Here is a 6,000-nt window from a genome sequence, read left to right on the forward strand (position 1 = left end):
GGGATCTAGGTGGAGCCTCCGTACTGCTCTCTCCTTTACAATAAAGTCTCCTCTTACCCGGTGATGTGAGGGGCGGCTGATTGTCCATCATGACGTCCTTGTAGAGATCCTTGTGTCCTTCTAAATACTCCCACTCCTCCATGGAGAAATAGACAGTGACATCCTGACACCTTATAGGAACCTGACACACACAATGATACAGTCACCATCCAGACACATCCCTTGTCTGTTACTGGATAATGTCCCAGAATTCCCAGAATCCTCCTCACCTCTCCTGTCAGCAGCTCCATCATCTTCTTGGTGACTTCTAGAATCTTCTCCATGTTGTGTCTCTCAGGTTTTAGGGAGTCACATGGAGGCACTGTGATGGTCATATGATCACCTGACTTCACAAGAGGAAATCTCTGTATTGGGGAACCAATAGGAATATCATGTTAGAATCCCAGAATCCTCCTCACCTCTCCGGTCAGGTCTGTGTTTTATTAATAGAGATAAGAGTGATGTCATGTGACCTCCCAGAATCCTCCTCACCTCTCCGGTCAGGTCTGTGCTTTATTAATAGAGATAAGAGTGATGTCATGTGACCTCCCAGAATCCCCCTCACCTCTCCGGTCAGGTCTGTGTTTTATTAATAGAGATAAGAGTGATGTCATGTGACCTCCCAGAATCCTCCTCACCTCTCCGCTCAGCAGGTAGATGATCTCCAGGGTGAGGTTTAGTATCTTCTCAGTCATGTGACTCCGGTCCTCCTCCATCCTCATTCCTTCAGTCATCTATGAAGCTTCACCTGTAGACAGATAACATTGATAACAGAGAATTATCTGGATTGGTATTGGCTGTAGAATACTATGATGAGGATATCAGGAGGTAATATGAAGGTCAGCATTTATAGTATTTTAGAACAATGGCCCCCCCAGTGGGAACATATTTAATCTGGACCATTTAGTGTTTTAATTTTTGGGGTTCCGGAGCCTTCTACCCTTTGGCCTGTTGGATCACAAATTCCATTATCGATGTTAGGTGTGCTTTATATCTGGCCTCATTTAGTTTAGGAACGTCAGACAAGTGATGATAAATAGGATCTTCTGCCTTCTTTAATGGCTCTGGGATATTGCTGAGGGCTAGTAAAAGATCAACGTAATGTCAAAAGGTTTTGCTGATTATGGATGGAGAGACATTTAAAGGAGGAGCTGTGAGGTCAATGTGATATCGTAGGATGTACCGACTGTGAACGAAGGGACATTGTGAGGAGGAGCAGTAGGGTTGGTGTAGGGTCAATGAGAAATCATAGAAGGCACTGACTGTGGATGTAGGGACCTTGGGTGGAGGAGCTGTGAGGTCAGTGTGATGCCATAGGACTCTCTGACCAGCTTCCCTGTCCCTGCTGAAGAAAAGCATCCCCACCACATGATGCTGCCACCACCATGTTTCACGGTGGGGATGGTGTGTTCAGAGTGATGTGCAGTGTTAGTTTTCCCCTAACACATAGCGTTTTGCTTTTAGGCCAAAAAGTTGAATTTTAAGGGGTATGAATACTTTTTCAAGGCACTGTAAAGCATACAAATGAGTCGCCTTTATTTCCCTGGGTATGAGAAATCAACATTAAAAGATTTGAATTCCGACAGTCATTATACTTTATGTCTGAGTCACCAGGCTTCTCAATTACTGGAATCGGTAAGGGCATATGCTAAATGTGACTCCACCACTGTAGGTGAAACAGGTGACAGCAAATTAGTTAAATGGCGTAGTTGTCCTGCTATAAAATAGTAGTAGATATTCGGAAGTGCCATGCCAGCTTATCCTTTTTAGGCCTTTGCAGGGCAGGGTGGAGAATTTAAGCTTCCTTCTATTCTGTGCTCATATGAAGGAGCTAAACAAGGTGTCCGGGGTTTTAAAATAGAACCCGGGCACCGGCACTGGCATATGGGAAGATACATACAGACACTTTGGAAAGAGGACCATTTTAACGAGGCTGGTATGGATTTTAAAGGGAACCCCACGCCAAAATGAAAAAAGAAACGGCATACTAGACCCTTATCCAAGATTGCAGCCCGACAGGTCAGATAAAGGGGGGGGGGGGGAGAAGAACCTGAACCATCCCAGGGCACATGCTCTTAACATGTGGGAGGTGCTTTGCCCCATCCCATAACACCATGGCCCGGATTCACAGACATCGGCGCATATTTATGCCGCCGTAGCGTATCTTCTTTACGCTACGCCGACGCAGTGCAGAGAGGCAAGCTCAGTATTCACAAAGCACTTGCTCCCAAATCTGCACTGGGTTTTTAGGTGTAAGTCGGCGTATGTGGAAGTGGGCGTGAGCCATGTAAATGAGGCGTGACCCCATGCAAATGATGGGCTGAGCGACAGACAGATACGAATAACGAACGGCACATGCGCCGTCCCGTGGACACATCCCAGTGCGCATGTTCAGAATCACGTCGGAACTACTCCCTAAGATACGTCCGATCACTGCCTACGACATGAACGTAACCTACGCCCAGCCATATTCACGTACAACATAAACTACGTAAAATACGTGTGTTCCCTGGTCTATACCTGGTCCATACCTTTGCATGGGTTGCGCCTCATCTATGGGGAATAACTTTACGCCGGATGTATGACTTTACGCGCACTGCGTCGGCGTATCTTCCTCATTTCCATATTTGAATAGAAAATGAATGGGAGCGCCAGATGCGTCCAGCGTAACTATGCGCCCACGATACGCCGGCGTAGGCAAGTTACGTCGGTGAGATGAAGCCTATTTTTAGGCGTATCTCAGCTTGTGGGTCAGGCGCACAGATACGACGGGCACATTTATACTTACGTCGGCGTATCTAGAGATACGTCGGCGTAAGTGCTTTGTGAATCCGGGACCTTGTCCCCATGTGGAGGGGGACAAGGGCCTCTTCCCCACAACCCTGGCTGGTAGTTGTGGGGGTCTGTGGACAGGGGCTTATCGCAATCTGGAAGCCCCCATTAAGAAGGGAGCCCCCAGATGTCTAGATTCAACTCCCCAGGGTTACCGCGGATGTGAAGACAAGCCGAGGAAGAGGATATAGAGGAGAGATGAGGAGGAGATCCAGGAAACAAGCTAAAGGTCAGGGCAGGCAACAGACGAGTGCATCCAAGAGGTGAAGCCGGGGGTTGATAGCACAAAACCAATCCAAAGGAAGAAAATTCAGGATGAGGAACAGCAAGAGGGAGATCAGAGACGAATGAGAATGTCGTTCGGGCAATGGAAGCCAATCTGAGCACGACTGAAATATTAAGGAAGATCTGGGCGGCTGTGCAGGAAGTCACTTAGCGGGCAAGTTATATTATCAGCAGACCTGCGACAGAATCCTATTCCTGTGATTTCCGTGTACTCCGGAGACTTTATTGATCACATTTTAGGGTAAATATCTGAGACTGGGGTCATTATGGAGAAATGAATCTTTGGAAATGTATATTAATGCATTTACAGGGCCGGAACATTTCCCACCAATAACTTTCCCAACCTCAACAGTCTATACTAACAGACTATATCACTTTTTTTAGAGGCGTGGGATGGGGGGTTCATTTAGGGGGGTATTATCTCCCTTTGTTTTCATTATAGGAGCTTTAAACAGGAAGTAAAAAACATTCAATTCGATTCCATACATGAGTGCGTATAATCATCTGCTGGAGATAAAAGACATGACAGTGACTATGAAGGAAGAGGATGGACATGACTGGGGGGGTTAGTAGAAAAATAAGACCTTATTACCTCCTCTGCCGTCTCTTCCAGTAACGTCTCCTCTCTACTTCTTCCCGACACACCTCTCACCCGGAACTTCACTTTTATACATGACATCACTTCCTGTCTGTACCTGACATCACTTCCTGTCTTCCATAAAGACTTCCTGTCTGGGAAAAAGTGAGACAATCACTACCTTGTGAAAAGCAGAGGAATTGCTGCACCCCAAGAAACATCTATAGACTACTATATATTAGTGGTCTCCAAACTGCAGCCGGGGGGGGGGGCCAGATCTGGCCCTTTGTTTGCTCTTATCCGGCCCTTAAAGGGGTTCTAAACAAAAATGTTTTTTTTTTTTTAAAATAACAAACATGTTATACTTACCTCCACTGTGCAGCTCGTTTTGCACAGAGTGGCCCCGATCCACGTCTTATGGTGTCCCTCGGTGGCTGTCTCTGGTCCTCCCCGCAAGAACTCCACACATTTCTGTGAGCGAGCTCGCATGGTGTGGAGTCCTTGCGGGCGCACTCCCGTGATACAACGAGCGGCTATAGACGAAATTAAGTTCAATGCTTCCGAGCATGTGTCGACTTGATTCTGAAAATGCCTGTTTTTTTTTCTCCGTCGGAGTTCCATACAGACAAACAGAATTTCTGAAAAAAAAGAGAACATGTTCTCTTTCTAAGTCCGTCGGAATTTCTGATGGAAAAACTCTGATGGGGCACACATACGGTCGGAATATCCGATGAAAAAATTCCGTCTGACTTTTTCCATCGGAAGGCATAAGACTCTTGGCTGACAGTCACTAGGTATCAGCTTCATCAGCATGTCCCTACAATGGCCACGTTGGCCCCAGGCACGCAGCTTTACCATGAAACTCTGGCATCTGCCACATACCAGCTTCGATGTACAACGTGTCTTCTCTGATGCACAGTGCCAACCATACTCTGGTATCGGTCAGTATTCTGTCCTGAAGCTCCATCATCCATGCTAGAAATGCACCACCTAGCACAGCAACCTCGGGGCTCACACCTGAACTTGCCATCTTGCTGCTCTCTCCTCCTGTTACACCCAGAAATGGCGTCACAGCTCCGCCCCACTCTGAGAGGCCCCTCAGGCTGGAATTATCAATCTGGGACAAGACCCAGAGCTCTGTCTGCTCCCAGAATGAATACAGTCTCCCGGCCCACCTTCAGAGCCTGCTTCTCTGGGATAGGCCGGGGCTGTATCTATATTAATGCTGCCACCTGCATATCTCCACACCTATCATCCGGAAACTTCTCATATTGCCTGGACACAGATGGAACTATCAGGCAGACAGCAGAGCACCTAGATCAGGCATGACTAATCAACTGCAGCTCACTGAGTACAGGGAGACAAACTATGCTTTTACCTTACCCAACATTACAGCCACACTGACTACAGTTTGGCAACTTAATTTACCTATTAAAAACAAACACTAATGCCGCGTACACACGATTGGAAAATCCGACAAGAAAACTGACTGAATGTTGGCTCAAACTTGTGTTGCATACACACGGTCACACAAATGTTGTCAGAAATTCCGACCGTCAAGAACGTGGTGATGTACAACCGAGATCAATGAAGTTCAATAGACAGTTCGGCTCTTCTGCTTGATTCTGAACATGCGTGTTTTTTTGCGCCAATTTTCCGATAGAAACTTTTTCCGTCTGAAAACTAGAGATCCTGCTCTCAATCTATTGTTGGCGGAAATTACAACAGAAAAAGTCAGATGGAGCCTACACGCGGTTGGAATTTCCGACCAAAAGCTCACATAAAACTATTCTTGTGGGAATTTCCAATCGTGTGTACGCGGCATAACACTTACCTAACTATCCTAGCACCAACCTAGGAGGGTGCTACGTCCACCCCACAAAAATGGACATGTCCTCACTGGCCTGGGCCATTAGCCCCTAAAGAAGGAGAAGAAGGAGGAGAAGAAAGAGAAGGAGAAAAAGGAGAAGAAAGAGAAGGAGGAGAAGAAATAGAAGGAGAAGAAAGAGAAGGAGAAAGAGAAAAAGGAGAAGAAAGAAGGAGAAGAAAAAGGAAAAGGGAGAGAAGAAAGAGAAGGAGGAGTGTTATGCCCCGTACACACGGTCAGATTTTCCGCCAGCAAAAGTGCGATGTGAGCTTCTGGTCGGAAATTCCGACCGTGTGTATGTTCCATCGGACTTTCGTCCAGCAAACGATTGACAGCAGGTTCTTAATTTTTCCGACACGCAAAATTCCGACACATGCTCAGAAGCATTGAACTTCGTTTC

The sequence above is a fragment of the Rana temporaria genome, chromosome 8, assembly GCF_905171775.1.
Source record: "Rana temporaria chromosome 8, aRanTem1.1, whole genome shotgun sequence".
Taxonomy (NCBI): Eukaryota; Metazoa; Chordata; class Amphibia; order Anura; family Ranidae; genus Rana; species Rana temporaria.